At 42.2% G+C, this 18,175-nt stretch overlaps 1 pseudogene; it reads left to right on the forward strand.

Annotated features, from left to right (window-relative positions):
• Positions 1-3,673: 3,673 nt before the first annotated feature.
• LOC110563495 (high mobility group protein B1-like) lies at positions 3,674-4,286 on the forward strand (annotated as a pseudogene).
• The last annotated feature ends 13,889 nt before the right edge of the window (positions 4,287-18,175 follow it).

Here is an 18,175-nt window from a genome sequence, read left to right on the forward strand (position 1 = left end):
AAATCAATAATTGAATAAATCTATGTTCTTAGTAGTCAAATCTATTCTTCCATAGACTCAACTTTCTAAAGAGCATTTGATAAGTAATGCATATGGATGCCTGATTTGCTCGCAAGTTTTCTGAATTCTCTCATTAGGGAAAGAAAAAGAATAAGGCTTATGGTGATTTTGTTTGCTTAGTCTATTTCTAGGTCTGATGTGTCTTGAAGAGATAAAAGCAGGGGACCATGATGATTCTTGATTTCTTCTGTGGAAGAGGAGAATAAATACAGATTAAAATTCATAAAGCTGATATGTAAGATTTGGATCAGCTCCTGAGTTTAATAGATGTACCTTCTAATTTGAGTTCCCTGTAAGTAGAATTTCAATATTTATGTTAGATACAGTTTAAGTTGTTGGTTAGAGATTGTAATAAAAGTGACAGGTGCATAGGGAAAACAAAACAAAACAAACAAACAAACAAAAAAAAACAGGTAGGGGAAAAAAGGGCAATACTAAATGTTATCACATTGGCTACCAGGAAGAGAAGCTAGAGGTACGTCCTACTAAAATGTTAGAGCACAGCTATGGAATGAGTTTCAGACTGTCCATTCAAGTACAAAGGAAATGAACATGTATCCTTGGTGCCTGACAGCTGTAAGTGCCAAGACCCCGTGATTCTGGCTTACATGATCAGGAGTGATAGGCTGATTCCTCTGAGGTACCATAGAGACCATCTGAGCACAGGCTTCCCCTGCTGTACCCCTGCATACCTGGATGAAGCCAGTAAGAAAGTGGCAAAGCCAATGAATGAAGTAGTGAAGGAGATATGCTGCATAAAGTCACTGGGCCATTTAACTTCTCTAAGTCCCAGTTTTCTCATGACCTAAGCACAACTTAATTTAATCTTGCATTCTATGTGCCAGTAAAGCAGCAGCACATGGATGATGCTAAGATCTACCAAGGCCTTAGACCATGGTTGTGGGGGCCTCTGAGTGGCTGCTGGATAGATACAAGAAACACATCTCTAGATGGCCCTGAAAATGCTGGGATCCCTAGAGCTCTCTTCTTAAAGAAAAAATCTTCCTAATTAATTAACCCTTCCTCATTGCCTTTGAGCCTGTGATAGGTAGAGTCTTGACAATGTCTGACATATCTTCAAGACATCTTCCTACTGATTCAAGGCAAGGCACTTGGTTGTTTTTTGATGGCTCTAATTTCTTCAGCAACCATGCTTCTCATAGCCTCAACTTCACATTCTCTTTTCTGGACAAAAACACTCTAAAATTTCTCTGAATCTTTCTGTTCTACTTTTTGTTCACAATACATACTGTAAACTTGACTAAAAGCATACAATAATAGCAATGCCAGAAAACTCCATAAAACTTCCAGCACAAGAATAATTAACCTATTGTCTTTGAGTTAAATCATGGAGTTGGACAAATGCTGACAAGTTCTTTGATTTCGTTCAATATAAATGTGCTCTATTCCAACTCCCAATGGAGCCCATTCCCATCTGACACCTTAAGAGCAATTTTCACTCTTCACATTCCTATCTGCATTCTTGTCTTTTGAGCGCTCACCTGACTTACCACTGAATTGTCCTTTCAATACTTTAAAGTTTTGTTGACCTATTTCTCCAACTCTGATTCTGATTCTGATTTCTCCTGTAAATCAGTTCCAAATGATTCTGAGTCACATCTTCGAGAAAAGTCACAGCAACGCCCAACACTGTAGCTGTTTTCTGTGTTATTATCCCATTGTTGTGACTAAATACCTAACTTTAATTAAAGGGGGGGGGAGATATGTTTTAACTCAGTTATCTTGTCACAACTGTGAGAAACTAAAGCAGTATATAATTAAATGCAAATCTTATCTGCGTACACACATAGATGCATACAGAAAACAGCACTCCAAGTGAAGACTTTCCTATAGGTTTAAATTTAAAAATTTAAAATAACACTGATGAAGGTGGCATCACTGTTTCTAAAGCTGAAGATCTATCTGGATTAAATTTTACAAAAGAAATGCAAGTTGGATGGTGTGAAGTAAGAAGGTAACATTTTATTTGTAGATGTAGGGGATCCATTAAGCCATTGTAACCCAATAAATATTAGTACAATAACCTTTCTTCTATCTTACTAGAAGCTCAGGGAGGTTAAAATGAGTCAAGTAAATATCCTGCCTTGAGAGAGGTTATAAATTTCTTAGAGCACTAAGAAAAATATATCATGCAGTAGAAGGCATATAGAAACATAAGAGAAATACAAAGAAAATACTACAAGAGTTGAAAAGTAGAGCAGGACCTTCATGTCTCACACACTCAAAATAAGCTTCGTAGTGTTGGAAGGAATTGAGTTGTTTCTCTCAGGTAAGTAGAGCTGTGAGGTTGAAAAGTGAAACCAACCAAGAACCATGCCAAGGATGGGCAAGCACATATACCGGGATAAGTCACTTGTCCAGAGCCTTAGTTTCAGGATAAGCAGAGCCACTTATGTGTATAATTTCAGTAGGTTCAAATACTGGTTGTTTAATTTGATTCACATTTATAAAATTTTTTCTATGGGCCAGACTGGTAATATAACTTGGAATAAGTTTCCCTATTCCTTCTGCTTCTGCATACATTTAAATCCCAAGGAAAGGTAAGTGGATAAATGAGTCTTTACAACAAAACATAAGGCAGGTTTGATGGGGAAGGGCGGGTTTTGTGAAAGCACAGCTATATGACCCAGTCATGGAGCCTGACAATGACTCCTCAAAGAAATGTCACAACAACGGAGATAAAAATGATGCGGGTGGGATGTAGAGGTCAGCCTGGGCTGAGAGATTTCAACGGTGTGGAATGAGCTTATCTTTAATTGAAATCTGAAGAGAGAAATGGAATGATCCAACTTTTCACAAAGAAGTTTTATCTTGCCGCTACGCACAATGAAGGCAAAAGAGGAATGAGAAGTAGCGGTGCAGTGGTTGAGTCTGAAATTCAAGCGAGGTGCTCGTGTGTGAAGGGCTTGGTTGCTCGTGGACAGGCTTTGGGAAAGTAACTGAAACTTGGTAGATGTATAAGCTGGTGGTATTAATGGTAGGTGTTGGGAACTAGGACAGGAGGAATAGTTGGTGTAGGTAGGTCACTAGGGGTATGCCTTGGAAAGATATATGTGCCCCCTCCCTTTTCCATTTCCTGCCCCCCTTCTCTCTTTCCTGGACACTCATGAGATAAGCAGACTGATTTGCTGTATGCTTTCTGCTATGATGTGCTGTGGCTCATCACAGTCTTCTTCAATGTAGCAGAAGGCGGAGGTGGAATTTTGGAGACAATACTACGGTTAGAAATACAAATTGAAAAAATGATATTGCATAGAAATCTTCAGTAAATGCATTAAACCAGGTAAGATTATAAGATGACATGATTTATAAAGAAGAAGAAAGCAGTGGTGAACCCCATGGGGCATGGGTAAAATTTAGAAGGTGTGAGAGAAGGTAAATATGACAATGAGACAGAAAATGAGTACCAGAAAGTCAATCGAGCAAAGTGAGAGAAAGAAAGGGGAGCAGTTCATAGTGGTTGATGTGAAAAGAATCCCTGCTTTCACACCCATTGCAATACATTGAGATCCACAGAGACGGGCTCCAGGGCCAGGGCAAGCCAAGCAGGCACTGGGTGACTCTGTGCCTCGCTGAGGAAAATCAGCTAAACATGGGCAAAGGGAAGCCGAGAGGCAAAACGTCTTCATACCCATCTTTGTGCAAACCTGCCAGAAGGAATACAGAAAGAAGCACCCAGATGAGTCTGCCAACCTCTCAGAGCTCTCCAAGAAGTGCTCAGAGATGTGGAAGACCGTGTCTGCAAAAGAAGAGGGGACACTGAAAGACATAGCCAACTGGGCTGACAAGGCTTGTCAGCCTTGAGAGAGAAAACAGGGGAGACCAAAACGAAGTTCAAGGACCCAATGCACCAAGAGGCCTCCTTCAGCCTTCTTCTTGCTCTGTTCTGAGTATCATCCCCAGATCAAAGGAGGGCATCCTGGCTTATCAGTGATACTGTAAAGAAACTAGGTGAGAAGTGGAGCAACACTATGGCAGACAGCAAGCAGCCCGACGAGCAGGAGGCTGCCTAGCTGAAGGAGGACGAGAAGGATATTGCTGCCTACAGAGCTAAAGGAAAACCCGACGCTATAAAAAGGGGGGTTGTCAAGGCAGAAAAGAGCAAGAAAAAGGAGGAAGAGAAGGATGACGAAGATGAGGAAGAGGATGATGAATAGGACGGAGAGGAGGAAGTCGAAGAGGAAGAAGAAGACGATGATGAATAAATTGGTTCTAGTGCAGTTTTTTTCTAAATGTCTATAAAGCATTTAACCTCCCCTGTATACAACTCACTCCTTTTAAAGAAAAAAAAAATTGAAATGTGCGGCTGCATAAGATTTGTTTTTAAACTGTACAGTGACTTTTTGTGTGTAGGTAACACACTACTGAATGTCTCTTTAGACAGCCCTGTCCCAGTGGCATTTTCCGTGGCCGCTAACCTCGCCTGGTACAGTCTGCAGGTTGTAAATTGGCATGGAAATTTAAAGTGGGTTCTTGTTGGTAAAGAGCACAAATTAGGTTTATCTGGGAACGGTAGGGTTTTTTTTTTTCTATCTTGTTTTTGTTTTTGTTTTGTTTTTATCTTTGGTTGTCTATGATGCAGCTTATACTAAGATAATTTTTGTTCTCTTAACTTAATACACTCTGTAACTGCAAAAAAAATATGGCTGTTTTGTTGACATTCTGAATGCTTCTAGGTAAATACGTTTGTTTTTTTTTATTAAAAAAAAAGAAACCTTGCTTAAAAGAAATGGCCCTGTTATTATATTACTCCGAAGCAGGCAGCATATGAAAACACCAGATTCAATAAGACTTTGGTATTTCTCCCACAGCCAACATCATATCTAGGGAGTGGTTATTAAGCCAAGTGGCTTATTCTCATTGTAGGCCGATTCCAAACAGCAGACCAGATGGTTTGAAAATGATCGCTTACGGTGAAGACATTGCAGCCTCGCCTTCTTCTCCCTCTCCAAGATGACAATTTACTTCCTGGGATTGGTGGCACATGCCTGCAGTCTCAGCACTGGGGGTGCTGAGGTAGGAGGATTTCTTCAAGTTCAAGGAAGAGCCAGCCTGGGCTACACAATAAGATCTTATCTCTAAAGAAGTCTAGGTACTAACATTTTGAGTGGTTATTGGTTGCAAGCAGCTGAAAGGAAATGGTGCTTTAATGGTGGAAAGCACTCACTTGAGTGTTCTGTCTAATAAGGACAACTTGGTGGGTATGAAGGTCTTACTGCCTCCCAGTTTGCCATTTTCTTCTGTAGCTAGTGGGCTTCTCCTGTCACTGCTCTCGTTAGTAGGAAGCCGCACGATCCATCTGTGTTACTGTCACACTGTGATCCTCAATAGCAACTCCTATCACCTTCAACTGTGTCGCCAAGAGAACGTTGAGTCACAGGTTCCTGCAGCTCCTAGGTTTTGCCTCCTCTCAAAAAAAAATGCAAGTTTAGCATGAGACTGCTGGATACCACATGGACAAGATTTTAAATCCAGATTCTATAATCTTCTACTCTAATTTGAAGACAGTTTGCTCTTGGGCAGGTTGTTGCCTGTCCGTGCCTCAGTTTCTCCAAATGTAAATGGGGGGATTACAGAAATTAGCAAATTGGGCTAGTGCGATGAAATGATGTACACATAGGCTTGAGAGCACTGCCCATTATGCACAGAAACCGTTCGCGTGTTATGGCGATCATTGGTGATGACGTCATGCCCAGTGTAGGGCCCTTCCATGGATGAGTTAATGACCATACATTTCAGGGCCTTCTTCTTAAAGGCATGTGCCTATTCCTACAGCCAGAAAGCCGTTACAGATGACGCTTTCCCTGATGTAGGGTCCTGGAAGGGATGCCCAGGTAACCTTTCCTCAGTGTTGGTTATCTCAACTTTGACCTTACTGCAGTCTCTGTGGTAATCAGTGCTCACTCTTGGACCCAGCCTAGGGGAGAACAGTAGCAGGAGGGAGCATTGGAAACCTGCAGAGCAAACCATGACCCAGGGCTCTGCTTCTCCACATGGCAGCAATTAGGCTCTTTTCTGTCTTTTCATTTCTTGTTCCCTGGTCATGCCAGAATCTTGAAACAATAAAGGCCTTCTCTTTCAGTTTTGGAACATTGGTCTAGGACCTGAAATACCAACCTTCATTCTGAGTCTTCTTTCCACTGTTCTTCAGTGGAGAAGCACCCAGAGAAGTGAACCCAGTTACTGGTACAGATCTGTGCAGTGCTTCTGAATTCAGAAATTATGAAAGAAAACTCCTCAACTTTTTGTAAATTTCACTATCATCTTCAGCCACACCCCGAGCCTCAAACGTTACATTTCAACATTGCATGTGGCATTTGCTAATGCTGCCACCACCCTGACCCATCTCAGCACTTTCCCACAGATGACCAACCTCATTCCCAAGTTCTCTTCGGTCGATGCAAATGTTGGATCATAGAGCTTAAGTGTAGAAAGTACTCATTGCTTCAGTCTGCCTGGTATGTTCGTACCGCCAAGTTTAAGGTTTCCTGTAGTACTGTGGTTTCCATTTTCGCTATGGCTCAGCTAATGACTGGTTACATGTGGATGCTCATGACTGCCCACAGAGAAGGTGACTTGGGAAGCAGAGCGACCTCCTTGTTAACCCTATCGAAGCTTGGGAAGTCTGTGGGTCCTCCAACAAGCGTGGATTCCGTGGACGGAAATGTGTTCTGTTTCTATAATCCTTGAGCAAAGGATCCTTTGGGTTAGGGGAAGTCATGGCAAGAAGCAACACTCTCCATTCAAATTCCAATTCTGGGTGTATCTGCTCAAGGTATCACAGCCCACAGCTTGGCATGATGCAACTCAACTTGTGACTGTCTGAGACCTGCTACCTCCAACGAAAGGGACTGAATTCTCCCACGACGTTCTTGGGTCTTTCAGGAATGTGGTTAAGAACCTACTCTTGCTCTCAAGAGCCTGAGCATGTGAGCATGGATTTTAACTTTGTTGCTTACTCACTGGATAGCTTCTTACCTGTGTACATAAATGTTGTCTTTTTTTTTTTTTTAATCAGGATATCCCTATGTAGCCTAGGCTGTCCTCAAACTGTCCAGATCCTCACACTGCAGCCTCTTCTGTTCTGAAACTGCAGATGTGCGCCTTCCTCAACTTTCTAATTAAAGCAAAGTATCAGAGTAACACAGCAATGTACAGCGTAGCAGGAAGGCCAGGACACAGTGCTCATTAAACATTCTTCTGCCTCTCCCTATTAACATATCACACAAACCCGGAACATTTTGGTTCTCAGCACAGTGAGACAATAGCCTAGGCTTGAATGTTATATCACAAGGTGCTGCTTTTACTCACAGCATCAAGCAAAGAGCTGGTGAAGAACACAGGACAAGCTGGCTTCAGGCAGCTGCTTTTCCTGCATTCATCAGTGTCCGTGCTGTAAAGACAGCAAGGAGAAAAGGAGCTGACAACAAGTTACTGGGATGGAAATAAAGGGGACAAAAAATGTATTTATGGACACTGGAGTTTCAAAACTTCTCATCACATCTAAAAGATTTTAGTGGAACCATCGCCATCTGTTTGCTGGATGTCAGTGACAGAAATACGTTCCTGAATATGGACCTCCCCCTCCCAGCTGTGTAGTGGATCCAGATGTTCTCATGTTTCAGACATAAAACATATCCATCAAGTTTTTGTAGGACCAGATCATTCATGCTTGTACAGTTTTGTTTTGTTTTCCAGCAGTGAGACCAGTGGGCTTGTTTATCCACTTTTTTTCCCCTGACTTTTTTTTTTCTCATGTTGCTTCAATTTAAATTAAAAGCCAGCGCTGTCACTAATTAACCAAGGGTGGCACATTCGCAAACCTGGATGAGCCTAGTTGCCAGTTGAAAAAAAAAATCCCTCTGCACTCTGCCAAAACTGTGTTTACCAGGCACCATTGGTGCCTTGGCAATGGTGCCTGGGTTTTGTCAGAATGTAATGGGGCCATGTAAAAGATGTCCTTTGAGATACTAGCTGCCTCGTGTGATTCCCAGACTTCAATATGCTGTGAACTAATTAACACTAGCGTGAGAGTAAACATGCAGATATGTTACCTTGCGAATCACAGGCACAAATTTCTGTGCATGGGTTCCTGTCTCCTAAAAGAGAATGATGATGACTGTTATCACAGGAAGAGAAAATATTGGGAGCAGCGGCATTGGCATATGCTAACAGGATTCTCTAGTTTAGGTTTCTAACAAGCTTGCCAAGTCCAGGGTAGAGTCGTCCTATCTTGAAAGTATGTCCTAGATATTGCAAAGCTGGTCAGACACCAGCTTTGTTTATAGGCAAAAAGGTGAGAGTCTCATGTGCATTCATGCTGGAAACAGTATTTCCTTGTCTCACCAATCTCCTCCTTTGCAGTAAGAGCTTCACTGGCAATAGGGCCATTTGAATCCAAGGACTCCTAACTAAAGATGGCCTTCTGGTTCATGGGCACATTGAGCTTGATGCCTTCTGGACTGTGGAGACAAAAAACAAGATGCCCATTTCTTCTGACCCTTGATTTGAAATGAGCATGAAAGTGGGAATATCAGATGCCAAACGCACACAAGGAGGTTGAGGGGAACAGAACGGGCTTCTTCCTTATTATTTTGTAATGCTTGCTTTAACCCATTGCACTGAAAGTGGGCTTTATTGCCCCAAGTTAAACTGTCACTCTATAAACACAAGTGCATACGAACACCGACAAGAGGACTCAGAAGGCTGTCGGTTTCCCTAAACAATGAGGCAGGAACAGGACAGAACTTAGCAAATCGAGTTAAGGAGGTGAGATGATGGCCACAAAGAGTGGAGCGCATCTCCTGGAATGCTCAGAAACAGCTTAAATGTTATGCTGTTATCATCGTTGTTACTGTTGCACGTACACACACACACACACACACACACACACACACACATAACTATAAAAGAGAACATGAATGTGATAGGAAGTGGGAGATGGAGAGATGGAAATGGAAATGTATAAATCTCATATATGAAATTCTGATTTTTTTTTAAATACACTTCATTTTAGTCTAGGAAATGTTGTTGGTAAAAACTCTATATGATGTGTTGGGCTATAAAGTGTTTATTATTATCCCTAAGTTTATCACAGAGTTATTATTTAACCTCCTATTACAAACAATAAAACACAGACAACAGATGTAGAATTGCCTTCTTTACCTTGGGCCGGGCAGATATTTTCCTTACCCTGTCTCAGTATCCTCCCCATCCATCTTCCTGCTCCCATACAATGCCATCCACCTTTATTCTCCTCATCTGGTCTATCTTCCATACATGATCCCATGGTACTTGCTTGCCTTCTTCATCTGGGCCTTTGTATGCCATTATTGGAGTCCTTCCTTGAGGCCCACGTGATTTCTACTCCAGGCTTACCCACTGTGGCATCCTCTTTCTTCCTCTCCTCCTGTCTTTCTGTTTCCTGTGATTCTCTTCAAAAGCTCAGGAACCCCAGCCATGACTATCCCATTCTGTCCTGCCCAGGTATAGGCTGTTTAATCAGCCGATCAGATATGCCTTAGGCAGATTTCCACAAACAAGGATGGGCAGTAACAAGGTCTTCAGGGCAGGGATTAGTACTAGACCAACCTCTAACAAGGAAGTGTAGCACACAAAACCTCCTTTGCATATTCAGTGCTGCCCAGGATAACCTTCTGGGGCCATGGAAATACTCCCCATGCTGTGCTGGATAGTTTCATGTCAACTTGACATGGGCTGAGTCATCTGAGTGGAGGGAACCTCAATTAAGAAAATATCTCCATGACAAAGTTGTCCTCTGAGAGGTGCTACCCAGCAGCACCTCAAAACAGATGATGAGACTCACAGCCAAACACTGGGTGATGTGTAGGGCACAAATTTCTGTGCATGGGTTCCTGTCTCCTAAAAGAGAATGATGATGACTGTTATCACAGGAAGAGAAAATATTGGGAGCAGCGGCATTGGCATATGCTAACAGGATTCTCTAGTTTAGGTTTCTAACAAGCTTGCCAAGTCCAGGGTAGAGTCGTCCTATCTTGAAAGTGTGTCCTAGATATTGCAAAGCTGGTCAGACACCAGCTTTGTTTATAGGCAAAAAGGTGAGAGTCTCATGTGCATTCATGCTGGAAACAGTATTTCCTTGTCTCACCAATCTCCTCCTTTGCAGTAAGAGCTTCACTGGCAATAGGGCCATTTGAATCCAAGGACTCCTAACTAAAGATGGCCTTCCACCTTGTAGAAAGGTGGAAGGAAAGAGAAAAGGACCTTGCGGTGACAGGAACTTCACAAGAAGACCAACAGAGCCAGCTAACCAGGGCCCAGAGGGCCTTGCTGAGACTGAAGCATCAACCAAGGACCATGCATGAACTGGACCTAGGCCCCCTACAAAGGTGTAGCAGATGGGCAGCTTAGGTCTCATGTGGGTCCTCTAGTGAGGGAGGTAGGGATCGCATCAGACACAAACTCACCTTTTTGATCACTTTTTGCCAGCTTTTTGATCGCTTTCCCCTGGTGGAACTGCCTTGCCAGGCCACAGAGGAAGAGGACATGTTTAGTCCTGATGCAACTTGATGAGCAGGCGGGAAGGGAAAGGGAAAGGGGGGAGGGGAGAAAGGAAGGTGTAGGAATGGAGGGTGGGACTGGGGGGGTGAGGAAGGATGGGCTACAACAAGGGTGTAAAGTAAATTTTAAAAAAATTAAAAGAGTTAAAAAATAAAGAACAAAATACAAGACAAAAATTCCTCCATACAATGAGGTTGTAGGCAGGTCTGTTGAGCATTTTTAAAAATAGTAATTAATGGAGACTGGCCCAACGCATTGTGGGAGGTGCCATCCCTGGGCTGGTGGTCTTGGGTCTTACAAGGAGCAGGAAAGCAAACCAGTAGGCAGCCTCTGTCCATGGTCTCTGCGTTAGCTCCTGCCTCCGGATTCTAACCACTGAACTAGCTTTGCTCGGAGTATGGAGAAAACCCAACCATGCCACATCTGCTGTTAGAGAGGGAGATAGATGTTCATAAATTGAGACTCAGCAAAATTAATATGTTCACTGACTCATTAGACAAACTTCAATGAAATTAGCTTAAAAAGTACATTAGTACCGCTGACGGGTTTATGCCAAGGAATTTTTTTTACCCATAGTGTTCTTTCTTTTTTAAAATAAAATTACTTTATTCTGATAAACTTGAAAATAAAACGATCACCTGCCAGTTTAAGGAATCCAGTCAACCACTGGCCCACTATCAAACTCTGCACATCTCCATGAACTTCCCTGCAGTCACTACGCTTAAAGTTTTGTAATTTTATTAAAATTTACATTTTATAGACACAAAAAAGAAAACAACTATGACTGAGTTGAAACAAAAAAAATGTGAAAACTTGTATAGTTTTTTTTTTTCACAACCCATGTTTCATCCCATCCTTCTTCATCACCTACTATTACCTTTTCTTGGTCTTCTTTCTAAATGTTAGACCACACTCATACTTAAATCTGTTTACATTCATATATGTATACATTATAGGCTGAGATGAGTGTGCACAGGAGAATATTCTGTTTTTTAAATTTCTGCTTTGAGCCACCCTGCTTAATATTGCTTACCTTCCAAGTCCATCCATTTCCTGCAGATTTTATGTATTTGTTAAATTTATAGCTGAGTAAGGTTCCAGTTTGTTTATGAACCTTAGGAACGTTTTCATTTTCTACCCATCTGTTGATTGACATCCAGGGTAGTTCCATTTCCTTGCGGTCATAAACAGATATTTATGTATAAATATCTCTGTAAGTAGGATATGAGGCATTTTTATAGGAATAGGGTTAATGTAAAGAGGAAAAAGAAAACAACTAAACATAACTTGAAGTTACTGGCCCCAACCCTAAAAAGACATGAGGAACCTTCATATTCTATAGACTACACTTGTAGAAATATCCTAGGATTTTCCTCTTTCCCCTATTTTGTAGCCCTATCTAATCTATCTTATCTATCTATCTATCTATCTATCTATCTATCTATCTATCTATCATATAGACACAGTTTATTAACAAACATTTTAAATTTATTTTTGAAATTATGTAATTACATCATTTCTTCCTCATAACCTTACTATATGCCCCTCCTTGTTCTTTTTCAAATTTGTGTCCTCAATTGTTATTACATGCATATATGTATATGTATAGAAAATTTATGTTTTATATATATATATATATATATATATATATATATAGAGAGAGAGAGAGAGAGAGAGAGAGTGCGTATGTGTGTTTGTGTGTATGTGCCCATGCACACATACTAAGGAAATTCTACCTACACTGCTCATTTTTTAAATAAAATCACTTTATTCTAGGTAGCTCACAAATAAAATTAGCACCAGCCAGTTCAAGGAATACATAGATACATAATTCATAAATGCAACCTGCTCCGTCTATGTAGTTCATGTTTTCAGGGTTGAACATTGGTACTGGATAACCAATTGGTATGCTCTTCAAAGAAGAAAAAGATTCCTCCCATTCTCAGAATTTCTTAGTTGCCTGTAGTTCTTTGCATAGGGTTGAGGCCTTTCCTCATCCACTTTGGCATGCTTTGTTGTTGTTGTTCTTGTTCAGCTCCTGCTCAGGCAGTCCTGTTGGTGAGACTTCTCATATTCCTATGAGATAGTTTCACAGCAACTTCTTGGTCCTCTGGCTCTCATAATCTTTCTGCCCCCTCTTCCACGATGCTCTCTGAGTTTTAGGTGGGAAAGTTGTTTGGTAGATGTACCTATTGGGACTAGGCTCCAAAATTCTGTTTTTTGTTTTGTTTTGTTTTGTTTTGTTTTGTTTTTTTGGTTGTGATTTTCTTTAATGGTTTCTGTCTATTACAAAGATGAGGGTGAAAACTACATTTATAGGTGGATAGAAGGACAGATATTTAGAGTATTGTGGGGGAGTATGATTGTTTAGTAAAGTGGTGGTTATAGATTATTCTTCACGTTCCATGACTTGACTAGCCCTGGGTAGTTGGCTAAGTTTCCAGCACCGGGAATGATTTTTATCTTAAAGAGTGTGTCTTAAGTTCAATTTAGAGCTGTTGGTTACCACCAAAGAGTGTATGCCTCTATTGCACTCTTTGGAGTATTGTCTCATGCTGGTAGTTATTGTGCTTCACAGGCAGTAGAGGTAAGTAGGACTGTTGGTTGCTTTGTTGCTTTGAAAGCTTGGCATAGTGCCTTCAGTACTAGAAAAGGTAGTCCTCAGTGAGCAGGCATTCAGATCAGTTCCAGATCAGGGGCCCTGGGCCCTGGGTGTGAATGTGCGGTGTCATCAGGAATATGGGCTTAATCCTTCCACCTCTGGATGTTTGGTGAGGTTAAGTATATTGTGCCAGGGAAATGCACTTGGCTAGATCCTGAAGAAGCTTGTGTGAGATCTGGCTGGGTAGACAAGTTGGATGTGTCACAGAAGTACACCTTTAATTTAACCGAACAGCGTCCTAGATTCCTGGAGACCTCAGACACACTAATAATGAGCTGCCTTCTTTTTCCCCAAGATTATATATTTCCCAGTAGGCAAAGTTTCCTTTTAAAGCTGTTTTTGCAAGAACTGTTGTATTGCTGTTTACACTGTCTCGTATAAATTGATCTTCAGGCTCAAGTTCAGGATCTTCAACTTGTTTTCTAGAATAGCCAGAACAGATGCTCACCTGTAAGCAATCATTTCTCTCTTTTCTGTAAAAGGAACTTTTATTTATGTGGTTCAACTGTTGTCTCGGAGGCTTACTGCCTTCTTCCTTTCTCCTATCAGAGAAATATTTGACAGACTAGGATATGTTCAACTCTCATGAGAAGAGAGAGGAAAGGGAAGCTGTTTATGGGGCAATGCAGAGAAGAGAATGCAGTTTTTACCGAGACAGTAGTAGAGAGATGGATTGAAGAGAACTTGGGTGAAGACCGAATGAACCAGAGAATGAGAAGGAGCCAGGAGACTAAAGCAGATTGTTTGAGTTAGTTGGAGTCCAAACAAAGCAATTCAGAGGCCGAGAGAAAAGCCAGACTGAATAAGTCAGCAGGGAGAGGAGTTTGAGCCAGAAGAGCTGGGGTGAACCAGCCAGCCCAGAGCTCAGTAAGAACGAGAAAGGGTGAGCTTATTCAGTAGGAAGTCTCAGAGGCAGAAAGCATTCTAGGATTAGGTTAGTTTGTATGGAGGCTAGAAGCTTCCAGGACAGGCCTAGGTTAGTAGAAGGAGGAGGTAATCCAACTGAAACAGGTGAATCAAACTTCCTATTACACTTCCCTGATGTCTCTACTGTGAGACTGAGTTTCATGGACAAATGGCGTTTGTTTATTACCTGTCGCTTGGATGCACGGAAACACAGCCTATTGACTCGGCTCTGCACTGTCAGGCCTCTCCCATACTGATCTGATGCTCTTCGTATTTTATTTCTCCCAAGGACACTTCCTTACACATAGTCCCCCACGGTGCTCACTTGAGTGTAACATCAGTTTTGAACACATTCTCTTTTTTCTAATTAATATAAAGATCATGAGAAGAAATATGTAGCAGAATGTTTATATCTATATTTTTTCCTCCAGTAACGTGAATCTTGCCTATGATAGATAAGTGCTTTGCCACTGAGCTACATCCTCAGCCTATAGCTAATCTTCAGAGTTAAAGGAAGAAAAAAGACAGAGAGAAAGAGAGAAGGAAAAAAGGAAAGAAAGAAAGAAAAAAGAGAGAGGAGGGAGGAAAGAAATTCACATGACCTGATGTTAAGTAGGCATATGACTACTAGGCAATTTTCAGTTAGCTATTTGATGCTTTGGAGATTCTTCAGCTGAAAAAAACAACAGCAAATTCAGCCTCTGTGAGCTTTCTGGTTCTGGGTGAAATAAGCTTTGCCTATTGTCACTGAATATGGCAAAATCAATAGTATGTCTTAATACATTATTGCTGCTTCAAAGCTTTAAAAAGATCCTCTGAGCTGTCTTGGTGGGTAAATCTGCTTGCCACCAAGCCTGAAGGAGAACTGACTCCCATAAATTGTCCTCAGACATCCGCATGGGAGCTGTGGCGTGAGAGTACCCATACATATGCACACACACACACACACACACACACACACACAAATGAATGCAATAATTTTTAAAGGATTCTTATGCCTCAGAGCTATTTATTGAAAAGTCAAGAGTATTTAACAGCCCTTTAAACCCTGACATTCTTGGGCTAAAACTTAGCAGAGTGAGCACTGCAGACTCCATGCTGGCGAGGACTCATCACCTCACATTATACAGGCACTCAGTGTACTGTCTCTTAATCATGGGGTTTATTTCTGGACTTTTGTTAATGACTGCCCAAATTCTTTAAGGATCGTGGCAAAACAGTCTCCAAGGGATTTGTAACACATTCTGAATTTGGGACACAAAAGAGACTGGAAACTGTGGCTGTCAGCTGAGCCCAGAACTGACAATGAAAGCTGCATTAAGGTTCCTCTCCACCCCCTTAGGCAGCACTGCTACTCAGGTCTCCTTATGCAACAGCTCTACATTTGTACACAAACATATCTTCCTAACAGCCAGCAAGTAAATAGTTCTCTAAAGTACGAACAATGTGCGCTGGGATATAGACGTGCAAATCTCATCCTCTAAAGGAAGCGTGGGATAGTTATGCAAGAACACACTGCTTTCTGAGTTGATTTCATTGAGAGGCACGTGATAAGAGTCCATTCCTCGTCGCTAAAGGCTTTGTGTGAAGATGTGGGCACCATAGAATACCACTGCTGGGAAAAGCTGGCTTCTGATCATTTTTGTTCTAGTTTCATTTTTATTGCTCTGATAAAACACCCTGACCAAAAAGCAACTCATAGGAGAAATGGGTTTGCTTAAGCTTAACAATTCCAGGTTGAAGTCCATGGCTATGGAGAAGTCCAGGCTGGAACTTCAGAGAGCTACTCACATCATTCATAGTCAAGACCAAAGAAAAACGAGCCTAGAGCACACAGGCACGCTTGTTCTCCTGTACTCAGCTTATCTCTCCACCCTTCTGTACTTTAAGGATCCTGTGTGGGGAATGGTGTCTCCCACAGTGGGCTGGGTCTTCCCACACCACTCACAACAATTACTGTGTACCCCACAGACATGCCCACAGGCCAGCCCAGTGCACACAATCCCTCATTGAGATTCTCTCCCCAAGGGATTCTAAGTTGTTGCAGCAAATCCACAGCTGAAACCAATCATCACACCTTTCCACCTTTACCTGGTTAGTTTCAAGGAGGTGTTGACCTCAGTGGAAACATTAGCTTTTCTAGGCATCCCAGAAAAAGCTGCAACACACATTTGCATATGACACAGTGTGTTGAACTTGCGCTAGCCAATCTTTTGGCAGGGAGAACAGTTTCAGTCCGTGTTTTCACACCACCTTTACATTGTAACTGCTCAACACTGACCGGGTGACCTGTGGGTCCTAGTCTCAGATCACAGGGTGACTTGACACTGGAACAAGTTTCTGTGCTGTGTTTGTTCCGTAAGAATGGAGAGAACATAAAAGAGCATGAGTGCAGTGGCACAGGCTTCCTCAAGGGATGGCAAAACCAGAACAGGAAATCTCTGGAGCTAGACGGCCAGCTAGCCCAGCCCACGTGGTGAAGGGAGGTCAAGGCCGATGAGAAGCCCAGTCTCAAACAAAAGACGGGAGGCATCCAAGGAGCAACATCTGAAATCATCCTCTGAACCCCACGCACAATGGCACACAAATGTGGGTGCACCCCACACCCACCCTGGCACTTGCTGTCATAATGTTTTCCACTTGGAGGTGGGGGAGTGGTAAGATAGAGGCTCAGTGACATAAGAGATTTCATTTCTTCCTTTAAAGAGATCCCTTTAAGGTGATTCTGTCTGCGTATCTGGGGAGATCAAGTATAAATACGAACACGGCAAGAGAAGAGAGAGGAATAGGACACATAAGTTCCAGGTGTGGATGGTGCGTGTGAGAGGGGGTTGCCCCAGGGTTCAAACCAGGCAGGAATCACCTGTGAGAGGAAGGACAAGAACTTTGACCCTGACGATGATCGCAGCTCTCCCACTGGTCTCTATGATGCCCCCTCTGACTGATCTCTCCTCCCCATCCAGTCTCGGGGCGGGGGGACAGGGGGGCGGGGGGAGCAGGGGGGCGGGGGGGAGGCTGTGATTTACCTGATGCAGCTGGCATATATGTCTGGGATGTGGAAAATCAGTTTGTAAGACAGTGAATTAAAATAACATAGGAGCCACTCCAAACAATGTTTCTAAAATTCAAGTTCAGAACAAGTTGTTCTGACTGCAGATACTTTCAGCTTCACATTGATTTCCTCCCTGGCCGTGTTCTTCAGTGACAGCATGCAAGGCAGCCGAAGGGCAGTTCCGTTTCCATAGGTTACATTGACCTTGGAGGCTGAAGAATTTAAAAAATAAAGAAAGAAAGAAAAAAAGGAAACAAAAAAAAAAAGAAAGAAAGAAAGAAAGAAAGCCTGGCGTGAGCCTTGAAACTAAATAAGCATAAGATAAAAATCACAGTGGAAGTGTGTGTCATTGAAATAAAGTGACTTGTTTTTATCACAAGGCTGTTTGCAGCAAAGTCCACTCTAACTCTTATCTCCCTCCATCCTACAGGTTACAGATAATGCACAGCCATATTAAAATTCCCTTCTCTGCCTGCACCTCCCTATCTCTGTTAGACAAACTAGGTCCTTGACAACTTGATTGTGTTTGGGCTTTAAAGGACAACAGGGGACTTGTGAGGTTGGAATTTCCTGATTATCTTAGGCAAAGTTGAGAACATTGCACAAGCATTTCAGAGGGCAGCACCACAGCAAAAACGCATTAGGTGTTTTAGAATGCCTAGCAGAGGCAGTTACTGATGCCGGCTGTTTTGAAGGAACTTTGTAGGGACTGGACACATGTTTGCAATCTCAGCGATCGGAGAGTGCTGAGGTCAGGAAGGTTGCAAGTTGAAGGATAGCCTGGGGTATGTAGCAAGGTTACAGGTGGGAATGACATAGTTTATGTCCAAAAAAGAAATAAAATGTGAAGGGACTGTGGCCAGCTCGAGTGTGGCAAACATGGCTCTGCCAGGCCTTGTCCTTCCCCCTCATTCCCCCTGCCCAATCATAAA

This window comes from Meriones unguiculatus, chromosome 19 (genome assembly GCF_030254825.1).
Source record: "Meriones unguiculatus strain TT.TT164.6M chromosome 19, Bangor_MerUng_6.1, whole genome shotgun sequence".
Lineage (NCBI taxonomy): Eukaryota > Metazoa > Chordata > Mammalia > Rodentia > Muridae > Meriones > Meriones unguiculatus.